The 13,757-nt window shown below is 41.1% G+C and overlaps 1 long non-coding RNA gene across 2 annotated transcripts; it reads left to right on the top strand.

Moving 5' to 3' along the window:
* Nucleotides 1-440: 440 nt before the first annotated feature.
* On the top strand, nt 441-10,106 carry LOC131840178 (uncharacterized). 2 transcript variants are annotated; one of them, XR_009357241.1, is made up of 3 exons: nt 441-582; nt 928-1,067; nt 9,574-10,106. It is a non-coding gene; the product is annotated as an uncharacterized LOC131840178 (long non-coding RNA). The 2 variants fall into 2 exon arrangements; XR_009357240.1 differs by having other exon boundaries at nt 441-1,067.
* Nucleotides 10,107-13,757: the final 3,651 nt, after the last annotated feature.

Genomic DNA, 13,757 nt, shown 5'->3' on the forward strand with positions numbered 1-13,757 from the left:
GAGAGATTACAATTGTGAGACTGAACTGCCTAAGGAACACTCATCATCTGAAAAGCAACTTAAAGCCTATGCTGTCATCAACAGGGCTGAGGTGAATTCAGTGTCACAGACAAAGGAACAGGCTTTACTGGGAAAGTGGCAAGCCATGAGTCTGCAAGAGAAGGCACAGGGGATATACTGGGAGCAGGGTGCTCTGTCGGACATGTCATAAGGGAGCATTCCAGAGAAGAGACACCTCCCTTTTGCTCTCTCCATGACCAAAGCTGTGAACATTCTTGTCAGTGGGGTTCACACAGACTCTTTGGTATCAGGCTGTCAGGGTTTAGATGTCAACTGTCAGGAGTTATCTGAGAGAACCAGCTGCCTGTGTCTGGACTCTGGGGGTGGGGATGGTTGGGGGTGGGGGGTTGTCTTTGGGAGGTCACCGCCTCTTCTGCTGGGAAGGAAAAAGCTACTGGTGCTGTGGGAAGCTGAGTTTGGAAGAAACAGGGAAGGGAGACCATTGGTTACAGCTGGTTCATTGTCCAGGAAACCCAGAGTGATCTCCTGGGATCGTCTGCAGACTAGTCACCGCTGGCATTGGTTTGTAGCGTCATCCTTTTATATAAAAAAATGGAAATTTTAGGATTCTGTTTTTATAAAAAAATGTTGAGGTGCTTGCTTCTGCCACAATTCTTTGTAATCACAAGGACATTATGTAGGCCTTCCATTTTGTGCCAATCTAAACAAAATTTAAATATTTTAACAGTTGGCATTTAGTTAAGAATTTTAAACATTCAGTGCCCTTCTGGCTTTGGCTATGAATGGGCCTCTTTGGAGTTTTGTCGCTTACATGTTGCCACCTGCCGGAGAAGAGAAGGAGTGCAACTGAATGCTTTACCTGGAAATCATACTTGCCCTCAAAGAAGTCGCCCCTTATTGCCCCAGGTGAAGGCAGAGGAATGCATGTGGTTGGACTCCAGGAGAAGGAGGTTCTCTGACCATTCAGTTCCTGAGAATGTCCTGCAACCTGCCTCCATCCCTTTACCTCAAGAGAATGGAAGGTGTTGGAGTGGGCTACTACTAAGGTGAGCCAGGAAAACATCAGGGAAATTCACTTATGGATTCTGAGAGCCAAGAGAAGTGCCAGTGGTAATATTATTGGCTGCTTCAATACCTATATTTGGGGATCAGAGCAGCTTTGATATGTTTCTATACTCTGTGGGCAGGTTAGGTTTACTTATTTAGGCTTGTATCAGATGACTTTGGAATAAAAATTACAGAAAGCTCTTGTCAATCACGTTCTTTATATATAAACTCATTCACCACAGACCACTAAAATTTTTTCACGGTTCCCCGAAAGTATTTAACTTTATTGTTTGTTTTAAGAATGTTACTAGGTGAAATTATTTCTCAAATCTGCCAGCTTCCTCACAGAGCTCCAATTCAGGTAAGTAGGCTCTTCCATGGACCCCCCCGCATCCCTGCCCCACCCTACCCCTACTCTCCATCCTGACAGAGCTCTGCTTTCAGTCGTGCCTACCTCCAATCCATTCTCTCCCTGCAACTAGAATGATCATTATAATATACAGATCTCAGCATACTACTGCTCTTCTTTAAAAATCCTTCAATGGTAGGGGTGCCTGGGTGGCTCAGTAGGTAGAACATGCACTCTTGACCTTATAGTTATGAGTTCAAGCCCCTTAATTGGGCATAATGATTACTTAAAAATAAAATCTTCAAATTAATTAATTAATGAAATTAAATCAGTGAAGTCCTTCGATGGGTTTTGAAGTCCAGGCTCTTTAATAAGCTTAGGGGCCGTGGAGGGGCTAGCCTCCCCTCTTCATTTAACTCTGTCCCTTTCAGATCTAGCCAGGAACTACCTCCATTTCCCAAGACCTAGACTTTCTCTTACTTCTGGACATTCACACCCCCACCCCCCACCCGTCACTGCAGTCTCTTTGAGCAACAGTCTGACTTTTACCCAGTCTTTAGGCAGAGCACGGGCACACTCTGGGAGGAACAATGTCCTTGTCCCCGTTCCCTTTACACCTAGGCTTTCTGAGGCCAGAGACTGGGTCTTGTTTACCTTGGTATCCCCAGTGCCTGGTACCATCACTGGCACATAATATGTGTTCAAAAAATAAATGCCTATGTGAATAAATGAAACAGCATACTTGAGAAATTTTTAATTCCTGAGAAAAAACACATATGCTGTCAATTTTATGGACCTAATTAGAATCAAAGTCTTTAAAACTAGGTTTTCTGGTAAAGGAGAAATTCATAATTTACTCTCACAATTTTATTTTGAAAGTACTAACACAAAAATAAAGTTAAATAAAACTAAAATGTTCCTCTGAATTCATTATAAATGAAATAAAACTCATGAGAATCATTCAAATCTTTTTTTGTTAGACCTGACCTTCTCAATAGACTCTATTACTTAATAATGAGATTTTTACAAGAGCAAAATACTATTATGAAAAATAAGTGTGACTTTATACACTGATTAAATTTGACCATATTTAAATAAATCTAACTAAGAATATTCTTTCCCACTAAAGAAGCAGTGAAAATATTTTGAATAAACTACAGGAGAAAAAAATTTGTAGAATACATTTTTCCTCTTAAGAAGCCAAAAAGGAGGGGAGGAGTCAAGATGGTGGAGAAGTAGCAGGCTGAGACAATATCAGGAAGCAGGAGATCAGCTAGATAGCTTATCTAACCATTGCGAACACCTACAAATCCAACGGGGAAATCGAAGAGAAGAAGAGCAGCAATTCTAGAAACAGAAAATCGACCACTTTCTGAAAGGTGGGACCTGCAGAGAAGTGAATCCAAAGTGACGGGAAGATAGGCCGCGGGGGGGAGGGGCCGGCTCCGGTCAAGCAGCGGAGCAACGGAGCACAAAATCGGGACTTTTAAAAGTCTGCTCCATGGAGGGACCTCGCTCCAGAGGCTAAATCGGGGTGAAGCCCATGCGGGGTCAGCAGAACCCCACGTCCCACGGGGTCACAGAAGGACTGGGGATGTCTGAGTGTCTGAGCTTGCAGGTATTAGAGCGGGGAAGCGGTATTAGAGCGGGGAAGCGGGCTCTCAGCTCAGGGTTACCTTGAACAGGTCGCAGGCTCGGTGAGCTTGGAGCGCGGCTGGAGGCCACGGAGACGGAAGCTCTGGGCGCTTTTCTCCAAGTGCAACAGATTGAGCGCTTTCCTACAAGCGCCACCAGAGGCCAGGGAGACAGCGGCGGTTGGGCGCTTTTCTCTGAGGGCGCACTGAAGAGCGGGACCCTGAGCTCTCCACTCCTCCGGGCCGGAGATTGGGAGGCCTCCATCTTCATTCCCGTCCTCTGGAACTCTATGGAAAGTGCTCAGGGAACAAAAGCTCCAGAAAGCAAACCTGAGCGGATTACTTAGCCCGGCCCCTGGTAAAGGCGGTGCAATTCCCCATGGGGCAAAGACACTTGAGAATCACTACAACAGGCCCCTCCCCCAGAAGATCCACAAGAAACCCAGCTAAGACCAACTTCACTCACCAAGGAGAACAGCGGAATTCCAGAGGAGGAGAAAGCAAATCTTATCTGGACAAAATGACAAGGTGGAAAAACTCACCACAGAAAAAAGAACAAGAGGCAGTAGTGAAAGCTGGGGACCTAAATCAATACAGACATTGCTAATATGACAGATCTAGAGCTCAGAATGACGATTCTCAAGGTTCTAGCCAGGCTCAAAAAAGGCATAGAAGATATTAGAGAAACCCTCTCCGGAGAGATAAAAGCCCTTTCTAAAGAAATAAAAGAACTAAAATCTAACCAAGTTGAAATTTAAAAAGCTATTAATGAGGTGCAATAAAAAATGGAGGCTCTCACTGCTAGGATAAATGAGGCAGAAGAAAGATTTAGTGACATAGAAGACCAAATGACAGAGAATAAAGAAGCTGAGCAAAAGAGAGACAAACAAATACTGGACCACGAGGAGAGAATTCGAGAGATAAGTGACACCATAAGATGACACAACATTAGAATAATTAGGAATCCAGAAGAAGAAGAAAGAGAGAGGGGAGCAGAAGGTATACTGGAGAGAATTATTGTAGAGAATTTCCCTAATATGGCAAAGGGAGCAAACATCAAAATCCAGGAGATGGTAAGAACGCCCCTCAAAATCAATAAAAATAGGTCCACACCTCGTCACCTGATAGTAAAATTTACAAGTCTTAGCGACAAAGAGAAAATCCTGAAAGCAGCCCGGGAAAAGAAGTCTGTAACATACAAATGTAAAAACATTAGATTGGCAAGGACCTATCCACAGAGACCTGGCAGGCCAGAAAGAACTGGCATCATATATTCAGAGCACTAAACGAGAAAAACATGCAGCCAAGAATACTATATCCAGCTAGGCTATCATTGAAAATAAAAGGAGAGATAAAAAGCTTCCAGGACAAACAAAAACTGAAAGAATTTGCAAACACCAAACCAGCTTTACAGGAAATATTGAAAGGGGTCCTCTAAGCAAAGAGAGACCCTAAAAGTAGTAGATCAGAAAGAAACAGAGACAATATACAGTAACAGTCACCTTACAGGCAATACAATGACACTAAATTCATATCTCTCAATAGTTACCCTGAATGTTAATGGGCTAAATGCCCCAATCAAAAGACACAGGGTATCAGAATGGATAAAAAAACAAAACCCATCTATATGCTGCTTACAGGAAACTCATTTTAGACCCAAAGACACCTCCAGATTTAAAGTGAGGGGATGGAAAACAATGTACCATGCTAATGGACATCAGAAGAAAGCTGGGGTGGCAATCCTTATATCAGATCAATTAGATTTTAAGCCAAAGACTATAATAAGAGATGAGGAAGGACACTATATCATCCTCAAAGGGTCTGTCCAACAAGAAGACCTAACAATTTTAAATATCTATGCCCTTAACGTGGGAGCAGCCAACTATATAAACCAATTAATAACAAAATCAAAAAAATACATCAACAATAATACAATAATAGTAGGGGACTTTAATACTCCCTCACTGAAATGGACAGATCATCTAAGCAAAAGATCAACAAGAAAATAAAGGCCTTAAATGACACACTGGACCAGATGGACATCACAGATATATTCAGAACATCCCATCCCAAAGCAACAGAATATACATTCTTCTCTGGTGCACATGGAACATTCTCCAGAATAGATCACATCCTGGGACATAAATCAGGTCTCAACCGGTATCAAAAGATTGGAATCATTCCCTGCATATTTTCAGACCACAATGCTCTGAAGCTAGAACTCAATCACAAGAGTAAATTTGGGAAGAACCCAAACAGCATCCTTCTAAAAAATGAATGGGTCAACCAGGAAATTAAAGAAGAATTGAAAAAATTCATGGAAACAAATGATAATGAAAACACAACGGTTCAAAATCTGTGGGACACAGCAAAGGCAGTCCTGAAAAAAAAAAAAAATACATAGCGGTACAAGCCTTTCTCAAGAAACAAGAAAGGTCTCAAATACACAACCTAACCCTACACTTAAAGGAGCTGGAGAAAGAACAACAAAGAAAGCCTAAACCCAGCAGAAGAAGAGAAATCATAAAGATCAGAGCAGAAATTAATGAAATAGAAACTAAAAAAACAATAGAACAAATCAATGAAAGTAGGAGCTGGTTCTTTGAAAGAATTAATAAGATTGACAAACCCCTGGCCAGACTTATCAAAAAGAAAAGAGAAAGGACCCAAATAAATAAAATCATGAATGAAAGAGGAGAGATCACAACCAACACCAAAGAAATACAAACAATTATAAGAACATATTATGAACAACTCTATGGCAACAAATTTGACAACCTGGAAGAAATGGATGCATTCCTGGAGACATATAAACTACCACAACTGAACCAGGAAGAAATAGAAAACCTGAACAGACCTATAACCAGTAAGGAGATTGAAGCAGTCATTAAAAACCTCCAAACAAACAAAAGTCCAGGGCCAGATGGCTTCCCAGGGGAATTCTACCAAACATTTAAAGAAGAATTAATTCCTATTCTCCTGAAACTGTTCCAAAAAATAGAAATGGAAGGAAAACTTCCAAACTCATTTTATGAGGCCAGCATCACCTTGATACCAAAACCAGACAAGGATCCCATCAATAAAGAGAATTACAGACCAATATCCTTGATGAACACAGATGCGAAAATTCTCACCAAAATACTGGCCAATAGGATCCAACAGTACATTAAAAGGATTATTCACCACGACCAAGTGGGATTTATTCCAGGGCTGCAAGGTTGGTTCAACATCCACAAATCAATCAGTGTGATACAATACATTAATAAAAGAAAGAATAAGAACCATATGATACTCTCAATAGATGCTGAAAAAGCATTTGACAAAGTGCAGCATCCCTTCCTGATTAAAACTCTTCGAAGTGTAGGGATAGAGGGCACATACCTCAATATTATCAAATCCATCTATGAAAAACCCACCACAAACATCATTCTCAATGGAAAAAAACTGAAAGCTTTTCCGCTAAGGTCAGGAACACGGCAAGGATGTCCATTATCACCACTGCTGTTCAACATAGTACTAGAAGTCCTAGCCTCAGCAATCAGACAACAAAAAGAAATTAAAGGCATCCAAATCGGCAAAGAAGAAGTCGAATTACCACTCTTTGCAGATGATATGATACTATATGTGGAAAACCCAAAAGGCTCCACTCCAAAACTGCTAGAACTTGTACAGGAATTCAGTAAAGTGTCAGGATATAAAGTCAATGCACAGAAATCAGTTGCATTTCTTTACACTAACAACAAGACAGAAGAAAGAGAAATTAAGGAGTCAGTCCATTTACAATTGCATCCCAAACCATAAGATACCTAGGAATAAACCTAACCAAAGAGGCAATGAATCTATACTCAGAAAACTATAAAGTACTCATGAACGAAATTGAGGAAGACACAAAGAAATGGAAAAATGTTCCATGCTCCTGGATCAGAAGAACAAATATTGTGAACATGTCTATTCTACAAAGCAATCTACACATTTAATGCAATTCCTATCAAAATCCCATCCACTTTTTTCAAAGCAATAGAACAAACAACCCTAAAATTTATTTGGAACCAGAAAAGACCTCGAATAGCCAAAGGAATATTGAAAAAGAAAGCCAAAGTTGGTGGCATCACAATTCCAGACTTCAAGTTCTATTACAAAGCTGTCATCATCAAGACAGCATGGTACTGGCACAAAAACAGACACATAGATCAATGGAACAGAATGGAGAGCCCATAAATAGAACCTCAACTCTATGGTCAACTAATTTTTGACAAAGCAGGAAGAAATGTCCAATGGAAAAGACAGCCTCTTCAACAAATGGTGCTGGGAAAATTGGACAGCCACATGCAGAAAAATGAAATTGGACTATTTCCTTACACCACACATGAAAATAGACCCAAAATGGATGAAGGACCTCAATGTGAGAAAGGAATCCATCAAAATCCTTGAGGAGAACACAGGCAGCAACCTCTTCGACCTCAACCGCAGCAACTTCTTCCTAGGAACATCGCCAAAGACAACAGAAGCAAGGGCAAAAATGAACTATTGGGATTTCATCAAGATCAAAAGCTTTTGCACAGCAAAGAAAACAGTTAACAAAACCAAAAACAACTGACAGAATGGGAGAAGATATTTGCAAACGACATATCAGATAAAGGGCTAGTATCCAAAATCTACAAAGAGCTTAGCAAACTCAACACCCGAAGAACAAATAATCCAATCAAGAAATGGGCAGAGGACATGAACAGACATTTCTGCAAAGAAGACATCCAGATGGCCAAAGACACATGAAAAAGTGCTCCACATTACCCGGCAACAGGGAAATACAAATCAAAACCACAATGAGATACCACCTCACACCAGTCAGAATGGCTAAAATTAACAAGTCAGGAAATGACAGATGCTGGCAAGGATGTGGAGAAAGGGGAACCCTCCTACACTGTTGGTGGGAATGCAAGCTGGTGCAACCACTCTGGAAAACCGTATGGAGGTTCCTCAAAAAACTGAAAATAGAGCTACCCTATGACCCAGCGATTGCACTACTGGGTTATATATCCTAAAGATACAAACATGGTGCTCCAAAGGGGCACGTGCACCTTAATGTTTATAGCAGCAATGTCCACAATAGCCAAACTATGGAAAGAACCTAGATGTCCATCAACAGATGAATGGATAAAGAAGATGTGGTATATACACACAATGGACTACTATGCAGCCATCAAAAGAAATGAAATCTTGCCATTTGCGACGACGTGGATGGAACTAGAGGGTATTATGCTTAGTGAAATAAGTCAAGTGGAGAAAGACAACTATCATATGATCTCCCTGATATGAAGAAGTGAAGATGCAATGTGGGGGAGTTGGGAGGTAGGAAAAGAAAAAATGAAAGAAGGTGGGATTGGGAGGGAGACAAACCATAAAAGACTCAATCTCAAAAAACAGACTGAGGGTTGCTGGGGGGAGGGGGAACAGGAGAGGGTGGTGGGGATATGGACATTGGGGAGGGTATGTGCTATGATATGATGAGTGCTGTGAAATGTATAAACCTGGCGATTCACAGACCTGTACCCCTGGGGATAAAAATACATTATATGTTTATTTAAAAAAATAAATTTAATTTTAAAAAAAAGAAGCCGAAAAGCAGGGCAAATGTAAATTCTGGGCTTGCAAATCAAATTCCAGAGAGGCTTGGGGCATCTGAGCAGTTCAGTTGATTAAGCATCTGCCTTTGGCTCAGGTCATGATCCCAGGGTCCTGGGACTGAGTCCTGAATTGGGCTCCCTGCTCAGCAGGAGCTGAGCTCATGCTCATGTTCTCTCTCTCTCTCTCTCTCTCTCTCTGTCAAATAAATAAAAATCTTTATTAAAAACAAAAACAAAAACAAAAACGGGGGCGCCTGGGTGGCTCAGTTGGTTAAAGCCTCTGCCTTCGGCTCAGGTCATGGTCCCAGGATCCTGGGATGGAGCCCTGCATCAGGTTCTCTGCTCAGCGGGGAGACTGTTTCCCCCTCTCTCTGTGCCTGCCTCCCTGGCTTCTTGTGATCTCTGTCAAATAAATGAATAAAATCTTTAAAAAGAAAAAACAAATTCCAGAGAGGCTTAATTGCACCAAAATGGCTTTATTTGTGAATGATGCTTGTTTGTCCTTCATCGTAGGGGCTCCCAAACACACCAAAGGCTGCGGGGCTCCAGCTCACCCTGTGAAGCCAGACCCCTACTCTGTTCATTGGCATTTCTCAAGCACCCTAAGGTCACAGCCTGCTTTTGTAAGGTAGAGATTATGACTCTAAGTAGTGAATGGTAAGGGTTTCATATTCTGTCTGCAAATCATAATGAGATCTCATGGTACAAGGTATAAAACAATTTGTTCTCAAATATTGCTTTGCCACCTCCACTGTTCATTAACTTAATTTTGTGGGAGTTTCTTGATGGAAGACAATCAAACACATTTATGTGTGAGTCACAAATACGACTCCACTGATTCTTTGGAAAATAGAATTCTATTGTTAAGATGAAAATAAAGAGTCATCACCTTTCTTAGTTTTCCAGAAATAAACATGTTTTCCAAGAAGAGGAGAAGACAAAAGCAGAGAGATAAAGATACGTCGCGGTATTCTCCTGACAGAGACTTCCCTTCATCTACGACAACATTAGCGTGGTAGGCTGAATGACGGCCCCCACAGACATCAGGTCTTTACCCTGCAACCTGCAGACGTCGCCTTATCTGAGGGAAAGGTCTTTGCAGATATGAGGTTTTTCAGATGGGGAGATTATCTTGGATTATCTGGTGGGCCCCAAAAGCCGTCATATACCTCCTCACAAGAGAGAGGGAGACAGATTTGTTGTAGACACGGAGAAGGTGATGTAAAGACAGAAGCAGTGACTGGAGTGATAGCCTCACAAGCAAGGAGGGCCAGCAGCCTCCAGAAGTCGGAAGAGGCGAGAAATGAAGTCTCCTGACAGCCTGCAGAGGGAGAAGGCCCGGCTTATCCCTTGATTTGGGCCCAGTGAGACTGATCTCCTACTCCCAGCCTCCAGAACTGTGAGAAAATAAATTTCTGTTATTTGAGACCACCCAGTTTGTGGTCATTTGTTACCCAGGGCACTAGTATGATGAGGGTCTCATTAACATGCCTTATAATGAGCTTATGGGACAAAATGTTTATTTTAATGGATTGATTGCAATCTTGAGGATTGAGGATTTGTTCAACAAATATTAAATCAAACACTTACTACATACCACTAGAATATAAGCTCCACTGGGCGGAGATTTTTCAGTTTTGTTCACTGCTATATCCTTATCATCTAGCAGAGACTCGGTAAGTTTTTGAAAGATGTTTACTAACCAATCCTCTAGGCCCTGGGATATAGCAGTGACCAAAACAGATGATGTTTCTGTACTTGTGGAGCTTCCATTGGTGTGGAGGAAAGATGATAAATAAGCAAATAAGTATATTACATAATGCCTAGTAATGATAAATGCTATGTAGGCAAAGCAGAATAAAGGGGTAGAGAGAAACTGGGATTGCGAGGTAGTGCCGTTTTAGATAGGGGAGTTAGGAAGTCTTCCCAGAGGAGATGACATTTGAACGAGGGTCTGAATGAGGTGAGAGAGCAACTCTGGTGACTGAGGAAAGAGTATTCTAGGCAGAGGGAAAGCTATGTGCAAAGGTCCTGTGATGGGAGAGGGCTTGGTGTATAAGAAGAACTGGAGGAACAACAAAAAGGCCAGTGTGGTTTTGGAGTAGAATGTGTGTAACAGTGGAACTGTAGGAAATTAGACCAGAGATAGGCAAGGCAGGAGCAAGATCATAAGGGACCTTTTTTTGGTTAGGACTTGGCTGAAATAGAAGGGGAAAAAATACACCCAAGTTTCTACAAAGAATTTATAAGTGATCCCAAATTTTCTGAACTTCATTTAGCTAAAAGAAACAGGGAGATTTTACATATCTACCTTTCTCCTCACTCTTTTTGTCTTCCGAACTCTCAAATTTTAGTGTGCTGTTCAGTTTCACGAATGGATAGAGAGTTTATGTTGTTTCTTCTAGTAGGAGTGGAGCTTGGACTTACTAACGCTTGTAGTGGTGTTGTCTTTAAATGAGTAGTACTGTTGTTCATTGTGAGACGTTAAAGATGCATGAAAGATTCTGCTCAGCCCATGCTTGCTCACTTTGTTTAGAGATTATTTAGGAAGACAGGAACTAGTAAAGACTTGCTCTGTGGGATAATTTGTTTCCAGAATTCATTGCGAATAGAACATATGGTTACTTGCAAAGGTGTGAAATGACTTCCTTTATATAGAAAACACTACTATGCACAAGATTTTTCTCTGTGGCCAGGCCAATGGAAATAAAACACATTTTTATTTCCATTATTCAGCACATGTTTTTTTTTTTTTTTTTAAAGAAACCCTAATGATACGATTTTTTTTTTAAAAGATTTTATTTATTTATTTGAAATAGAGAGAGAGAGATCACAAGTAGGCAGAGAGGCAGGCAGAGAGAGTGAGAAGCGGACTCCCTGCTGAACAGAGAGCCCGATGCGGGCCTCGATCCCAGGACCCTGAGATCATGACCTGAGCCGAAGGCAGAGGCTTAACCCACTGAGCCACCCAGGCGCCCGATACGATTTTTTTTAATCTACCCAGATTATTAATGGCAGTCCTGACAAGAGTTAATATCTGTTTCTAAGAATCCAACATTTCTGCTTTAGTGAATATATGTATTCCTTTTCTAAAGATTGAATTTTACAAGATCACTCTCTAAAAATCATTTGGACTTAGGGGGAAAATGGATCTGGTGCAAACTTTTAAAATTCTATGCAATGCTGTAACCAGAACACTAATGAAAACAATAAGAATTCTGATTAAAAAAAAAATATATTAGCACATCCAACCTGCAGATGAAGCTGTACCCACCTTCATGCCCTGTCAGGTTTTTTTTTTTTTAAAGATTTTATTTATTTATTTGTCAGAAAGAGAGAGGGAGTACAAGCAGGGGAGTGGCAGGCAGAGGGAGAAGCAGGCTCTCTGCTGAGCAAGGAGTCTGACGTGGGACTCAATCCCAGGACCCCAGAATCATGACCTGAGCTGAAGTCAGACACTTAACTGACTGAGCCACCCAGGCATCCCTACCCTGTCACTTTTTGCAGCATCAATCCCTAGGGCTCGCATGGTCTCCTCTGGGATATACGTGATGAAATGATAAAATTAAAGATCTTCACTGGAGTCAACAACTCTTCTGGAATTAAATGTATTATATGTAGGACCAGCTTCTTCAGCTGCTCTTTGGTCACCTTGTCCAGGACAGTTTAACATTGAGGGAAGATTGGCAGTTCTTAAGGCCACTGAAGTACCCCTACTTGTATTAAAGAAGGGCATTTCTGTAAGATTTTGAGTTTTTTCCCTTAAGACTTTCATGAGTTGTTTCAAAATATGAATATGCTGTGAAAAACAGTGTATAACTCAATGGGACTTCCATGTCATGCTGTTCTTTTTTCCCTATCCGCCAATTGCATGTAAGTTAATGACTGTCACAGAAACACAAGTCAGAGAAGAATGAATTTTAGTTAGTAAGTTGGTCAGGAAAGACTTCCTATAGTAATGGTCCTGTTGTTTAGTCTTCTCACTGGAGCTTTAAAGAATGCCAAAAATGGAAATACTGAATGGGTCTCTCGGGCATTGCATCTGGAAGCATGCAAATAGAAGCCCAACTACAATGGCTTCACCAAATAGGGATGGTGGCAAGATGGCTTTCCCACTGTCAAGCATCATGTCCAGGAGTCAGGCAGGAAGAAGAGGGGAAAGGCAATGGGTATGTTCCCAGAAGCTCCACCAATCCACTGCTTTATAGAATTGAGAATTGGCCAGAACCATGTTATTATAGGGTATCCACAACTACCAGAGAGGCTGAGAGTTCATTATTTTAACTGGACACACTGTGCCTGGAATAGGATTGTGTTCTGTGAATAAAAATGACGGCTATTGGGCAAGCCACTTGCAAGGTCTGCCACATTGGCATACTATGTAACTTAAGGACGCCAATCTCAAATATGATATTTATTGAACTCCGTAATTTCTTAGGATGACTTAGGGTAGAAGTTCGTAGGAAACATTAATGCTTCTCTGTGGGGCAACGTTAAAGAACAACACTTCAAAAATTACTGGAACACATTCTCCAGGCCCTCTTAAATAATGTTACTAAGGGACTTAGAATAGCACCACCAGAAGTACTCTAGGAATGTAATACAACTTTAAATTAAGACTCAAAATAACAAACACAAAAACTTGTATCATTTGCATTCTCCCAACTCTTTATTTATGAACTGTATTAAGCCAAATCAAAATACAGAAGACACATAAATCAAATTTAACTTTCAGCCAAAATAAAACTGCTGATACGCTCTCAGGGTAAAATTTATTAATTCCTGAAAACTGCTATAAAATGAACTTGTAAAATATAACTTTGTTACAGCATGTTCCCTTAAAAAAAATACACTTGAGGGGCTCCTGGGTGGCTCAGTGTGTTAAGCCTCTGCCTTCGGCTCAGGTCATGATCCCAGGGTCCTGGGATCGAACCCCACATAGGGCTCTCTGTTCAGCGGGGAGCCTGCTTCCCCTCTCTCTCTCTGCCTGCCTCTCTGCCTACTTGTGACCTCTGTCAAATAAATTTTAAAAATCTTAAAAAAAAAAAAAAAAACATTTGCTTTTAGGAGAGCTGGGTTTGA

The sequence above is a fragment of the Mustela lutreola genome, chromosome 9 (genome assembly GCF_030435805.1).
Source record: "Mustela lutreola isolate mMusLut2 chromosome 9, mMusLut2.pri, whole genome shotgun sequence".
Classification (NCBI taxonomy): domain Eukaryota; kingdom Metazoa; phylum Chordata; class Mammalia; order Carnivora; family Mustelidae; genus Mustela; species Mustela lutreola.